This window comes from Megascapheus bottae, chromosome 3 (genome assembly GCF_031878675.1).
Source record: "Megascapheus bottae isolate mThoBot1 chromosome 3, mThoBot2.hap1, whole genome shotgun sequence".
In the NCBI taxonomy this organism is placed as follows: domain Eukaryota; kingdom Metazoa; phylum Chordata; class Mammalia; order Rodentia; family Geomyidae; genus Megascapheus; species Megascapheus bottae.
The window spans coordinates 54,633,898-54,650,141 of NC_143511.1; positions in this window are offsets into that span (position 1 = coordinate 54,633,898).

Consider the following 16,244-nt stretch of genomic DNA (forward strand, 5'->3'; position numbering starts at 1 on the left):
CATCTCCACGCCCCCGGACACGCCCCTTCGCGCATCCCAGCGGCACCAGGGCGGTCTGACGCCGCGTTTGTTTACTTCTCCTTTATCCTTTTCGGGTTTTTTTCCCCCCTCCCCTTGTTCACCTTTAGCTAATACTGTGAATGCAAATGGAAGGGAAGAACGGCGGGGAAACGAAAAAACAATGCTATGCACCTTCTAGACACACATCTCCTGCTTTGCGCCCCCAGAGAGAAGCAACTGGGGCAGTACGGACCGCTGACGCGCCAATCGCCATTTTTCACACGGGCGGAAGACGTTCCTGCGTGACTCACTGGCATGTCCTTACGGGACCCCCGTAGATTGGGTGTTAGCGCTGTCAATCAATGGGGCGGGCCTGTGGGAAGGGGCGGGGCGGTGGACTGTCCTCATTTTCCCAGGGACTGGTAGCTGTTGACGGGCTGTGCTGTCTGCAGTAGAGAACCCTCACCATATGCCGGTTTTTTAAAACGCTTGAAGAAACGCACCATTCCGTTTCATATGTTTTATTTTTATTTTTTTTAAATTGTATTTTATTGTCGGGATAATGAATAGAGGGGTTACAGTTACATTCGTCAGGTTGTGGTCGCATTACTTCTTGAACCTTGATACCCCTCCTCATGTTCTTGTTCCCCTTTTCCTTCCCCCACCCCCTCGCAATCATCTTGTTTTCCTCCTTCCCTATTTCAAATAAATAAGTGAATATACAGTATACCAAGTAACCAAGTCAGTTACAGTAACCACATGAGATTAACCATAAGTGGGGAAAAAAAAGAAGTAACTTCACATAGTACATTAAGAACAACAATCACAAGGATAAACCTCTTGTTTCCATATCTTAGGGTATTTTTATTTTTTGTCTTTTGTTTGGTCTCTGAGTATCTTCGTTTTTCACTACATACTTCTAACACTTGACATTTTCTATATTAAGTATCAGATAGTAAGCTAAATTGCCAATGGCTCACACCTGTAATCCTAGCTACTTAGGAGACTGATAACAGGATAGAAGTTTGAAGTTGGGGGAGAGGTGTGAAGGAAAGTATGTGACACTATCTCCAATTATTCACCAAAAGTTGAAAGTTGAGCTGTGGCTCAAGTGATAGAGTGTTAGCCTTGAGCACAAAAAGTTGAAGGACAAAGGCCAGGCCCTGAGTTAAAACCTCAGTATTGGAACAAGGCAAACAAACAAAAATTACGTAGCATATTTTAATCATTTACTGAGAGAGGAATGAATAGACAAAATGAATACTTCATCTAAGTCTGTACCTCTGCTGAAATAGTCCCTTAGAGGCTAGACACAGTGGTCTTTAGGAGCTGAGGGTGAGACTGACAGGTTACAAATTTGAAGTTACATGAGATGAAGCCTATAGATCTAGTGTATAAGGACTAATATATTTTATTAGTGAAATTTGCTAATATTTTATATGTTATAATACACATAAAGATAACTTGCTTGACTGCAGTTATCACTACACATACATATAGAAAAATGTTGTACTAACACTCTAAATACATAATGAGAGTTGTAACTTAATCTTTCTGACATCTTTTTTTTGTGCCAATCCTGGGGCTTGAACTCAGGGTCTGAGCACTGTCCTTAGACTTTCTCAAGGCTCGTGCTCTACCACTTGAGCCACAGCACCACTTCTGGCTTTGTTCTATGTATGTGGTACAGAGGAATTGAACCCAGGTCTTCAGTGCATGCTAGGCAAGCACTCTACCACTAGGCCAAACTCCCAGCCTCCTTCTGACATCTTTAGAATACAGATATTGTTAACTTTGTTTTACAGAGGAGATAATGGGGAATAATTTATGCAAGGCCACCTACTTTAATTGATTTGGGCCAAATTGGTAAAATGGCACTGGGTGGCAAGGACATGTTTTGGTACCAGGTTGATGACCTACCTGTGTATGAAGTACCTGGGGAAGTAATACAGCTTCCTAAAACAGTTTTTCTACTTCAAATTTTTTACCTAGAAACAACATAATTTCTATTGTCCACAACAGGTTTCTGGTATTGTGAAAATCAACCCTATGACAACTATGTTTCATAACAGAAATGTACACAATGACCTAAAATTATTTGTGGTCACAAGAAATACAGTAAGTTGTAGTAGAAAGCAAACATTTTTCATGTTATTTCGTGACCAATGAATGTGAATACTCCCCATCTTTTGGATATCTAATGGAATGACTGGTTATTAGTGCAGTAATACACTGACTCATTTCTTTCACTACATTGAAACAAATAACTTAAAACTCAGTAGGCAAATAACAATTACAATGTAGTTTGGTGGTTGGTAATATCGGTGTTTCCTGAAGATATCAAATAGGATAATGAATACTCGATCACACATCCTTTCTTCAGGGAACCTAAGAAAAAATGATATTGTACTTAATAATGTTATCTCTCTCAAAGATTGTCCTGGAAGGTCTTCAAACTATCCAAACTGTCCCCTCAAACTGTCCAAACAAAGTATCCCAAATAACTGGACCATCTAAGTGAAAACAACTTTTGCAAAAGAAAAATAGAAAGGGTTTAACTGATCATATGTATGCATGTATGAAAATACTTAGAGAACCTTTTTATAATTTACTATACATGTTTTGGAATTTAAAAAGCATTTTTGGCTATAGGGATAACTCTTCAAGCAAGTATCATAATCTCCCATTTCCAGTCACAATATGACTCTTTAAAACCTTCTGTCATGCCTGGTGCTGTTGGCTCATGCCTGTAATCGATCTACTTAAGAGGCTGATATTTGAGGATTGTGGTTTGAAGCCTTTGGGGACAGGAAAGTCCATGGGACTCTTATCTCCAATTAACCACCAAAAAACAGAGTGTTGCTTTGGTTCAATGTGGTAGAGTACTAGCCTTGATCAAAGAAGCTCAGGGATAGTGCTCAGATCTGGAATTCAAGCCCCAGGACTGACCAAAAACCCAAACCAAACCAAAAGAAAACCTCAAAAAGCTCCCAAAACCCTTATAACACATATAATTGATGTCCAATTACACAAAAAGGCTTTCCAACCAAAGGAACAGTAAAGCAGATTAGGAGCTTGGTCTATGGAATCAATGTGTTTTTGAGTAATTATATCACTTCTGCGTGCCTCAGTTTCCTTAGCTACAAAATGGCATGGATAATAACATATCATGGGGCTTGTTTTAAAAGCTGGAGTGCAATTAAACAAACTAGAAATTTACATGCATGCATTCAAGCTGTGGTGGGTGTAATCTTAATGTGAGCAACTACTTGGGCAAATAGAAACTATAACAAATGACATAGAAGCGTTTAAAATCATGTACATATTTACAATTCCAATAAATAGTATGTCAGAACCAGGCAGTCCTCCTGCTGTGTCACAAATGCAAGTTGCCAGAAAGCCTTTTCTCCATTTTCTCTATTAATGTATTTCAGAAATATAATATGTGCTGCTTCAGAACTAGCACGGCCTGCTCACTGATTAGCTTCCATTTACCAAGATTACAGCAAATTAGATTTAACTGTGACTGGCATGTGAATGATCTCCTGTTGGACATGGATGAGGAATATTGTTATATAAACCACAGTGCGTTTAATTTCTTTTAAGTAATGAGTTTTAATGCGGTTGCCTTAATCACTTCAGTCTTATCAATATGCAGTTTGTGGCACATGACCTTTTGGTTGGAATATGTATGAGCCCACATCCAACTGAGGTATATCTAAGTTGAATTTTGGTTTCTGAATACATAAAAACTAGTTCTGTGAGCCAGTGTGGTAGAATGATTTAGAAAGCTCTAGTGGGTCTCTGTCTAGAGCTAGCAATTTATGGTTCCAACAATGCACAATGTACGTAGCACTCCTGCAAGAGAAGGCCATTAGGATCCAATATGTCTGTTCTTTCAGTTCCTCCTGGAGTCATGATTCTGAAAACAATAATGCAGTATGTTTCTCAGTGACAAGAATCCCATCCCCTGTCAGTTCTTAGTCCCTGTCCCTTCCATGTTGGTGCTCTTCACCCTGTAAGCCACAGTTGTGAGTGATGTGAGAATCTAGAGAGAGTGTTGGGGCTGGGGAGGAGCAAACTCCCCAGCTCATTGCACATCACAAAGTATACAGCATGAAAAGAAATGAGACCATGACCAGAGAGACAAGCAGCACATGCTTTCCCTGATAGGAAGAAGTTAGTTCTAAAAGGCACTGGGCTATGACAAATTACACAGAATTCTAGATACTCGCATACAGGGAGACCAAACTGAGGATAGTCTTAGGAGAGCATCACAAATTTGTAATACCCAAATGCCTTCTCATATGTATATAATGTTGGTACTGAAATGAACTCCAAAGATATGGAAACAAAGGCCTTTTTTTCTCAATTTGTTTTTTTCTCGTTTGGTTGATGCTGCATTCTTTTTCTTTTTTCCTGTTGGGCCAGGACTTGTCCCTGAGCTCTTCAGCTCAAGGCTACCACCCTTTCCCTTGAGCCACAGTGCCATTTCCAGTTTTCTAGTGATTAATTGGAGATAAGTGTCTCATGGACATTTTAGTGCCCGGGCTGGCTTAAACTATGATCCTCAGATCTCAGCCTCCTGAGTAGTTAGGATTACAGGTATGAGGCACCACGCCCAGGGACTCTGTATTCTTTACCATATATATGGTGTATTCACATCTATATCTGAGGGAAGGTGAGAAAGGGCACAGAATCAGAGAAAAAAAAAAGGGTGAGAAAGTGCAGCAGTGGAGTGTATTGGCTGCGCCAGACATTGATATAAGTGAGACGGGTGGAGATGGGAGAGAGGGAATGGGAGAGAATGAGGGACCAGATGCCACTATGCAAAAGGAATTGTACTTATTATCCCATGTATGTAAAGGTAACCCCAAAGTGTGTCACCTTTAAAACAACAGTAAAATAAATTGGAAAAAAGAAATGAGAAATAGGAAAATAAAGACCCAGCTTCTGAAATCTTAAACAGGATCACTATCATCCAAAGGAGAGAAGTTGTAATGTGGAATGGAGAATTTCTCGGGTACTTGGATAAGCTGGTATGAACTGGATGGTTTTTAGATGCCATGAAGAGTGCATGCCAATGGTGTTGGTGCTTTCCTGTCCCCCTGAATTATGGATGATCTGTGCCAGGCTCTCTCAAGAGCAATGACTCTCACCAGGTGCTGCTGGCTCATGTCTGTAAGGTCTAGCTACTCAAAAGGCTGAGATCTGAGGATTGCTGTTCAAAGTCAGCCGGAGCAGCTGGAAAAGTCTGTGAGACTTTTGTCTCTGATAACCACCAAAAAGAGAAAAAGAAAAAAGCTGATAGAAGAGTTGTGGGGTCAAAGTCACAGTGTGCTTAAGCTGAGCAAACAAGCTCAGAAGAATGTCTAGGTCCACACCAGTGCCTGTGTGTGCCACACACACACACACACACACACACACACACACACACACACACACACACACACACACAGCAGTGACTCTTTCCAGCATCCCCCCATCCATCTCAGAATGGCTTCCTGACCTCATCTGACAACTTTTCAGCTCTACTTGCAACTCAACATTAATCTTTACATTTCTATTTGTACTTCCTCTTGCCCACTGATATGGCATGTTGTCAGTAGGTTCTTTATGGCTATCAGCTTCGTCACACAGCCTGACTCCAGACTGTTTGCTTATGATTTAATTCATTGCCTCTTGCTTTTACAGCACCTTTTGGATGATTCATAAATGCCAAGTGGCTGAAACTGGCTCCGAACCATTCAGAACTGTTACCCTACAGCCACGCTAAAGAAACAAGTTTTGCTTATTTTGAAATAAAAAAATGCTTTTACTATTTAAGAGCGAGAAGCTCCGTCTCTTGGGAGTCACCCAAACTGATATAAAGTGGGTGAGAGCTGATACCATCTTTGGAATCAGCTTAGCGCCTTCTCTAACTCACTTCATTACTTAATTAACCTAAGTGAGAAATGAAAAAGAAGCAAGGCAGGGTGGTTTGAGTTTGTAATTTTAGTTATCTGGGAGGTGGAGGTGAGGGAATCAGAGTTCAAGATTAGCCTCTGAGCATCAAGAAATTCCATTTCACTGATGACTGGGCTTAGTGGTCCATGCCTGTCACCCCAGTTACTCATAAATGGAAAAATATTGATCCAGTCAGCCTTATGTAGAAAGGGAGGCCTTATGTCAAAAAAGTAATCACTGCAAAAGAAGGTTTAATGGCAAGGATCAAGCAATAGCATGCCTGCCTATCAATTATAAGATCTTGCGTGTTCTAGCCCCAGCATTGCCAGAAAAATATAATTAAAAAGAAATTTAATAAGCACAACCAATATCTCTGGGCCATTTTAAGAACATTTGGTGTTAAAAAAAACAATTTGCAGTGATTGTAAATAGAGGTTCCCTCCTTGAACACTTGTTTGTTAAACTTGTCATTTAAAATATGATGTAAAAATCAACATTAATAAATTCTTTAAAAAAATTTGTATCTTGTGGGTTCTTTTAAAAATTGTATTGTCAATTTCTCTTCTATATGGATGTAAGGTCTTATGTGTACTTTTCCACAAGCCATCTGAATAATACTCTTCTTGGCGTTGCATTGAATTTATAGATACATTTTATTTTGTTTCCACTTCTGGCTATGGTATGGCTCTTTATGAACAACTTCTATTATTATTAATACAATTTTATAATTTTCTCTACAATGGCACTTCACATTATCTTTTTAGATTTTCCCTTTTTTTCCTAAAAATGATATTTTCTAGTTGCTATAGGCATTCAGAACATATAAATATAAAAATATATTCATCTTAGATTTGGGAACCTTGCTAAATATTTCTTTTTGCCAGTCCTGGGAATTGAACTAAGGGCCTGAGTACTGTCTGGGCTTTTTCAAGGCTCTAATTCTACCACTTCAGCCACAGCACCACTTCTGGCTTTTTTCTAAGTTTGTAGTACAAAGGAATTGAACCTGGTCTTCTTGCATGTCAGGCAAGCACTCTTACCACTAGGCCAAACTCCTGGCCCTAAATATTCCTATTGGTCATCAGTCAGAGAAACAGCTAACCAAACAATCTCTGAGCCAAAAAACTAGTGATGAGTTCAATTTCATGTTCTTTGAATTCTAAGGGCTTCCCATTTTATATGGTACATGCCCTTTCCAAAGCTCCACAAGTCATTTCAGTTGGCTTAAATGATTCTCTCTTACATTTTTTGTTTTTTTTCTGACTATTGTATATTGTACAATATACATTGTACATTGAGGTGAAGAGCTCAGGGATAGTGCCCAGGGCCTGAGTTCTAGCTTCATAACAAAAAATAAAAAGAATATTGCTAGATGTAAGAGATGTGATTAGAGATGGTCAGAGTGACATCATACAGAAATTAAAGGCATGAGCTTTGAATTCAGGCTAATCTTAACTTAAATTCGTTCTGAGCCACTTTGTAAGTTTGAGTGAGCCATTTAACATTTTGTTAGCCTTTGTTTCTTCCTCCTCAAAATAATTGCTTTAGGCACCAGAAGTTTGGCCTAGTGGTTGAATGCTTGCCTAGCATGCACGAAGACTGGGATTTGATTCCTCGGTACCATATATAGACAAAAGCTGGAAATGGTGCTGTGGCTCAAATAGTAGAGCTCTAGCCTTGAGAAAGCCCAAGGACAGTGCTCAGGCCCTGAGTTCAAGCCCCAGGACTGGCAAAAAAATAATAGTTGCTTTAGAGATTAAACAAGGTGACTCTTCAAAGTATTGTGATACCTGCCCTATAGTAAATTTTCTGTACCACATGGAACATGGTCAGTTGATTGTTGAATAGCTGTATTTACCGTAGCCACTTTAAAGCTGGCCGATATTTAGAGGACAAGGAAAAATAAAAAAAGAACTTGCTCAATGCCACACATGCATTTTGAGGGATATCTATAATGAGCACCCTTGTAGATTAGCAGCCAGGTGAGAGCTTTTTTTTTTTATCAACATAAGGCATGTAGAAGTCTTTATTATTGGACTGAGAGCTTCCTAGGGCAGGAACCTTCTGTCATTCATTTTTATCTGCCTTTTGCCTCTAAGTCTAGTGATTGATTAATGTTAGAGTCTCGATCAATGTTCTTATCAGAAGTGGTAACATTAGTGAAGTCTCTTTATACAGTATATAGGTCTCACTTGCAAATAAACCTCTTGCTTCCATATCCTGGAGATCCTTTCATTCAGCCTCATCCTATATGACCTTATATATCTAGGTTTTGTGCTATTGTGATCCTCTCCTAGAAGAGTCCTAGATGTGTACTAATTATTACAAATGTGGGAAACCATTGAGCCTATGTTCCTTTGGGTCTAGCTTACTTCACTTAATATGATTGTTTCCAAGTCTTTCCATTTCCTTACCAATGGGGCAATGTCATTCTTTCTGATGGCAGCATAGAATTCCATTATGTATAAATACCACATCTTGTTGCTCCAATCATCTACTGAGGGGCATCTGGGTTGGTTCCATATCTTTGCTATGATAAATAGTGCTGCAAGGAATCGTTGTGCTACTGGCTTTAGTATGTAATTAGTTGTCTATTAGACAAAGAACTGAGTCATGAGTAGTTAAGTCTATTTCAATAACCTCAGATGGAGCACAGTGTGGTGGCTCACACCTGTAATCCTAGCTCACACCTGTAATCCTAGCTACTCAGGAGGCTGAGATCTGAGGATCATTGTTCAAAACAACCAGCCTGGGCAGGAAAGTCTGTGAGACTCTTATCTCTAACCACCACAAAACCAGAAGTGGTGCTGTGGCTGAAAGTGGTGAAGAGCTAGCCTAGAGCCAGAGAGCTGAGGGACAGCCCCCAGGCCAGAGTTTGAGCTCCACGACTGACAAAAAAATAAACTTAAAAACCCAAAGCAAACAAATAAACAAAACCCCTAGGATGAGATAGAATGTTCGGTTACCCTTTTCATCTCAAAATAGGTGGAAGAGAGATTCATTTTTTTTTTTTGCCAGTCCTGGGCTTAAGCTCAGGGCCTGAGCACTGTCCTTGGACTTTCTCAAGGCTAGAGCTCTACCACTTGAGCCTTAGCACCACTTCCAGCTTTTTCTAAGTATGTGGTACCAAGGAATCGAACCCGGGTCTTCGTGCATGCTAGGCAAGCACTTTAACCACTAGGCCAAACTCCCGGCCCCGAGAGATTCATTTTTTAAAAAGTACTTTTATTATCTTTTAAGTGGTTGTGTAAAGGAGTTGCCATTTTACAAAGCATCACCTCTTTTAACATTCTCATCCCTCCCTACCGACCCTTCCCTCACTTTTCTTAATGTTGTAGGATATACATTGAATTCTTAATTGTTTTCCTCCCTTCTCTTTATTCACCTGCCCCTCTTGCCATGTTGATCCCCCCACCCCCCTTCAAGTAAAGGTTTCCTGGCATTTCTAACATAGTATATAATTTGAATTCTCTCTTGAATCTACCCTAGTTTGGTTAATACATTTGTATATAAATGCAGTTTGAAGAGCTTCCCTGTAAAATTATAAAATGTCTCCTTTGCTCTATTTATGATGATGCAAAATTTCACATGAATGATAGACATAGACACATACATATGTAATTTCATACAGAGCAACAAACTAGATGGATTCATGGGGAGTAAGTTATTATTTTCAAATCAAGTTATTAGTTCTTTCAGAATTTGTTTCCTTTCTCTGAAATGATTCATTATTTACCTGTAGTGGATGTTCAGGGATATACAAAAAGAAATGGTGCTCAAATCTTGCTCATTATATCTTAAAACTTTCAGCTACCTCTACTAAATAGTCTTTCAATAAAAATAATAAAAGCCAAGCATCAATGGCTCAATCTCTAATCTTAACTACACAGATAGCTGAGAACAGATGGATCATGGTTCAAGGCTAGCCTGGGCTAAACAGAAAAAAAAAAAAACAAAACTTGCCTGGAAATGACCAGAAAAAAAAACCCCAAAACCAAACAAAAAACCAAAGTAGGACTGGAGGTGAGGTGTTCAAGTGGCAGAGTGTCAGCCTTGCAAACACGAGGCCTGAGTACCACTAAGGCAGAGGATGACTGGATTAGAGGGAGAAAAGAATGAAGATACTGGGTAGAAAATGACATAGGGTTTAATGGCCAAACATTTTTCCTCAGTAACTGACTGTATATTACATGTCTAGAGATGTGTGCTTTTTCTGAGCATCGAGGAGAAAAGAAAAGGAAAAGATATCCCATATGGTTTATTTGATCCGTAGCAAATCTTTAAGATTTTTTGCTCTATCAAGGGCCAAGTATCTATCAAATTTGTTGAGGTTTTACAAACTGTCTGCATATTCCACTAGAATTCAAAAGGAAAAAAAATGAATTCGAATAAAAATAAAAAGAAAAAAGAATAGATTTGCAGTCCAGATAATTTAAAAATACTGAAATAATGTGAACAAAACTCCCTATGGGTGTAGGGTAGCTTGCAATTGACCAGTTCTGTTGGCCAAGTGCTTGTTAAAATTAATTATGATGGGGCAGCTTTTTCTCTCTAAATAGAACTCCTAGAAAATATGCTTGGAGTGGTAAAATGCAAATTGGCTGATGAGGTAATTTTGTATTCTTGGGACAGATTTTTTTTCTCCATTTCCCATTACTTCAGGTTGGGAAAGCTTCATTATTATTTATAAAGCAAAACAAGCCCCAAAGCGGATCCATTTCCAGCCACATTGTCACTTTTTTGCATTCCAAACATCACGAAAGTCCCAAATGAATGGCTAATTCTTTCCTTATAGAGCCATAAAACTTGCTTGGGGGTAGTACTAACTTAGGCAGCAATGCTTTCTTCCAAATAACTCTTATTCTCTCTGACAAGCATTCAAACACCTTATTTTGACGTGGCTAACATCCTGGTGGACAAGAAGAAATGGGAGAAGCTGGGAGAAGGGCCGGAGTTTGGCCTAGTGGTAGAGTGCTTGCCTAGCATGCACAAAGACCCGGGTTCGATTCTTTGGTACCACATACACAGACAAAGCCAGAAGTGGTGTTGTGTTTCAAGTGGTAGAGCGCTAGCCTGGAGGAATGCCCAAAGATGGTGCTCAGGCCCTGAGTCCAAGCCCCAGTTCTCCCTCCCCCCCCCCCCCCCCCCCCGAAGAAAACAAACCAAAACAAAAAAAGAAATGCAAGACAGATGATTGTTACACAGTGACTCTTAAGCAAGATGAATGTATCTCATCTTCAGGCCTCTGAGGCTACTGTAGAGCTAGTGTGTTGAAGATAGATTTTTTCATCTCACTCTTCAAAGATGCATCGGCATAGCAGTGGTGGCAAATTCCTGTCCGGGGAATGTTGCAAGATGGGCTATCTGTACCCTAAAGTCCATTCAGGAACTTTATGCTTCCATCTTAAGAATGGTGAATGAAAAGCTTCTTGAAGTTCATCTATTCTCTTTTCATTGCTACTTGTTTCCTCCAGCCCTTAAAGCATTTACAAAGTGAAACAATTCCTTTGTCAGTTAAATTCTGATTTTGGCCAAACCATGTAGAGCAGACATCTATGACAGCTGGCAAAAGGAGACTCTTCTGAGGATATAAAATTTTAAACTGGTCAGGAATAAAATAAAGAAGTAAGATTTTTAAAATTACAATTGTAAGTTTTCATCCAATCCTTGTTTGCACATACTGCTTTTAAGAAAGAATACCTTGGGATAGGAGTGTAGCTTAGTGGTAGAGTGCTTGCCTAGCATTCATGAAGCCCTGGTTTCAATTCCTCAGTACCACATAAATAGAAAAACTGGAAGTGGTGTTGTGGCTCAAGTGACAGGCTGTTAGCCTTGAGGTCAGAGAGGCTCAGGAACAAAGTGTAGGTCCTGAGTTCAAGCCCCAGGTGGGGGGTGGGGAAGGAAAGAAAGACCAATCTACTCGAAGAGTCTAATTTTGATAATTGAGTGGAAATGATAAGAAGTATTTTGCTGGACTCGGTGGCTCACGCCTGTAATCCTAGCTACGCAGGAGGCTGAGATCTGAGGATCACGGTTCAAAGCCAGCCTGGGCACTAAAGACCATGAAACTCTTATCTCCAATTAACCACTAGAAAATCAGAAGTGGTGATGTGGCACAAGGGGTAGGTTAGTAGCCTTGAGTTGAAGAGCTTAAAGACAACACCCAGGCCCAGGGATAGGGCAGTAGCCTTGAGCTGAAGAGCTCAAGGACAGCACCCAGGTTCAGAGTTCAAGCTCCATGACTGACTCCCCCCCCCCCAAAAAAAAGAAGCATTTTGCCTTCCTCTTACCCCACCTCCTGCCTTTGGAAACTCTATACAACCAAGGTAATTCTAGTTGTAGCAGAAATTTTTTTTATATTTTTTATTGTAATTAATAAAAAGGTTACATGATATTTGCCAGATAGAAGGTGCATTAATTCACATACATTGATACCCTTTCACATGTCTTGGTACCCATAACCCTCCTCTTCCCACCCTCCCCCCCGTCTTGGTTTTTCCCCCTTCCCTATCAAATTTCAAATAACCAAATACAAATAAATTCAATATATCAGATAACAAAGTGAGATACTGTAACAATATGAGATAACCAAGGGACAGCAAAGGAGATGAGGGATAACATAGTACATTAAGGACAACAATCATTCATTATATGGCTTTTGTTTCAATATCCTGGAGGTCCTTTCAATTAGCTTCATACTGTATGGCCTTATGTATCAAGGTTTTGCTCTATTGCAGATCTCTGTTAGTAGAGCACAAGGTTTCTACTGATTATGACAAATGAGGGAAACCATTGAGCCTAAGTTCCTTTGAGTCTGGCTTACTTCACTTAATATGATTTTTTCTAAATCTTTTCATTTCCTTACAAATGGGATGATGTTGTTCTTCTGACAGCAGCATAGAATTCCACTGTGTATAAATACCACATCTTGTTGATCCACTCACATGATGATCTTTTCAATAGTGTACTTTACAGGTTAATAAAATTGAAATGTAATAATCATACCATCCCTGTCCATGAGTAGAGAAGATGGTACAATCTCTGCCACCTATGTACCTCTGGGGAGATAAACTACCAATTGCTAGCCAGAGAACAAAAATAGTTGCCAGATCTGATCAAATTATAAATATTTTTCAATCATGAGATAATTGCTTCTCATTAAACAGTATTGCTAAAGATATAGCTAGAACAGGATATTACAGGAGATAGAGTAAAACGGAATATTACTATGCACTATGTGGCTTCAAACAGCAGAAACTCATTCTTTCACAGTTCTGGAGTCCAGCAGCCCCAGAGGAAGGCAATGTCATGGATGCACTCACTCTGATCCTTTAAGAGAGCTTCCCCCACCCCTTGCCCATTTGTATCTGACATAGATGATTATCCTGGATTTCATTAGCTTGTGGCTGAATCACTCCAATCCTGCATTGCCTTCTCTTCCTCTGTCCATTATGGGGACACTTGGCATTGAATTTGGGTAATCTTGAATCATCTCATCTCAAGATAGCTCAGTTCATTAAATAACAAATGACTTCATTTTCCAAATAAAATTCACATTCCCAGATTTCAGATGTGGACATTTTTTTATCCAGATGTGGCCGTTATTTAACCCACTGTGGGATTATAGAGTCTTCTCCTGGTATACCAGCTCTCTCTCACATACAGAAATCAATTTACTCCTTAATGCCTTGCACCAATTTTTAACAGTCCTTGCCCAAAATCAATGCTGGAGCAAGTAAACTTAGCACATAGGTCAATTTATTGTTAGCTGCTTGCCTTTTAAACAAATGTTTTTAGTATCCTCAAGCTTGATTGGTTCCTCTTCTGCTTTCTTATCCTTCTCCAAATTCTTCCCTCTCTTCTGAGTCCTTCTCTGTCTTGTGCCATGCATGACACATGGTAATATTTTGCGGTTGTTATTGTTGCTTGTTTTGTGCTGTTCTTGGGGCTTGACTTCAGGGCCTGTGTGCTGTCCCAGAGCCTCTTTGCCTCAAGGCTAGCGCTCCACCACTTGAGCCACAGTAGCACTGTGGCTTTTCTGAGTACTTTATTGGAATAGATAAGAGTCTCATAGACTTTCCTATCCCAGTGATCCTCAGATTTCAGCCTCCTGAGTAGCTAAGATTACAGATGTGTGCCATCAGCACCCAACTCAGGGTAATGTGTTGACTTCTTAGTCCTTAGTAAGTTTTTCTGAAATTGAGAAATCCAACACTCGTGCTCAAAAACAATTTATAAAAAACCATTTGCAGTTATAGGTGTTGATGTCATTTATACTCTTCCCCTCAGTTCTTATGTTAAACACTTAATTTCAGGGCAGCACTATTGGGAGACATTGGAACTGTAGAGAGGTAGGACCTTATGAGAGGTCTTTAGACTTTTAGGAGTAAATCATTGAAGGTCCTTTCCCCTTCTCTCATTTCTTCCTGATCATGAGATAGGCGGTCTTTCCACTATTGTGTGCTGCCTTGCCGCAGCCCAAAGTAATGGACCAATGAATTATGGATTGGAAAACTAACATAGGTATGTTGCAAACAGGGCAGTTTTAGGACCAATTACGTTTGTTAAGACAGTAATTCTAGAATTTTGTAGAAACCATTTCACATCAATAGAAACATCCTTGCAACACAAGGTGAATTTTATTATATTCATGCTTAGTATTATTATTTGAGAATGATCAGAAATCATCATTAATTACAAAGAGATGTGCTCTATTTTGGTCATGCTTGAGAACAGATAATGACTTGGAGAACATAAAAAAAATCAATGTTCTCAAGGTCAATATTTACCAGCTGGTTAATGTAATATTAAAACCACCAGCACAGTTTATCTGAAAAGTCTGAAGAGAGAATGAATATCTTTTTTTGTATGTGTGGGTCATAGGGCTTGAGTACTTCAGTTCAAGGCTAGCACCCTATCCCGGGGAATAAGCGTAGTCCCTGAACCCTTCAGCTCAAGGCTACTGCCCTACCCCTTGAGCCTAGCCCCACTTCCTGTTTTCTAGGTTAATTGGAGATAAGAGTCTCAGGTCCTTTATAGATCTGTTGCATTTTTTAAAATGTGTGTGTGTGTGTGTGTGTGTGTGTGTGTGTGTGTGTGTGTGTGTGTGTGTGTGTGTGCTGGTCCTGGGGTTTGAATGCTGAGCCTGGGTATGTCTCCGAGCTTCTTTTGCTCAAGGTTAGGGCTCTACCACTTGAGCAACAGTGCCACTTGTTGTTTTTCCTGAGTGGTTTATTGGAGATATAAGTCTCATGGCCTTTTCTGTCCTGGCTGGCTTTGAAATGTGATTCTCAGATCTCAGCCTCCTGAGTAGCTGAGTAGCTGGTGTAATCCACCATTGCCCACCTAAACCTTTTCCTTTTTTTCTTTTTAAGGCACAGAATATAGCACATGGAAAGAAAGATGAACATTTCACAGGTACAGAGCTCAGTGACTTATCACAGAGTAAACACACCATCCAGGTCAAGGAAAATAGCATCACTTGCTCCCCTCTCTTCAGAAGAGATCCTGGATCCTTTTCTTTTTCATTATCTTGACCTTTCTCACCAAGAGTAGTCACTATCTTATGGAACCAAGCCAGATGCCTGTCAATAGATGATTGGATCAACGAGATGTGGTATTTATACACAATGGAATTCTATGCTGCCATCAGAAAGAACAACATTGCCCCATTTGTAAGGAAATGCAAAGACTTGGAAAAAAATCATATTAAGGGAAGTAAGCCAGACCCAAAAGAACATAGGCTCAATGGTTTCCCTCATTTGTAATAATTAGTACACACCTAGGACTTTCCTAGGAGAGGATCACAATAGCACAAAACCTAGATACACAGGCCATATAGGATGAGGCTAAATGAAAGGACTTCCAGAATATGGAAACAGGACCCATATAATGTGTGATTGTTATTCTTAATGTATTATATTATTTCTCTTCTCTTTTGTTGTCCCTTGGTTATTCTCATATTGTTACAGTATCTTACCTTGTTATCTGATATATTGTATATATGTTTATTTGTTTATTTGAAATAGGAAAGGGAAAGGGGGAAAACAAGATGAGGGGAGGGGTTGGGAGAGGGAAATGGGGACAAAAACATAAGAAGGGGTATCAATGTGTATGAAGTAATGTACCTTCTATCTGGTGAATATAACTGTAACTCTTCTATTAATTATAATAAAAAAGAAAAAAGAGTAGTCACTACCTTGGCAGCTAACAGGATTGGTTTTACTTGCTTTAGAAATTTATGTTGCATATATTTTAAAGCCTTTTAAATCAAAGAGTCTAAAAACCATTCCTTTTTG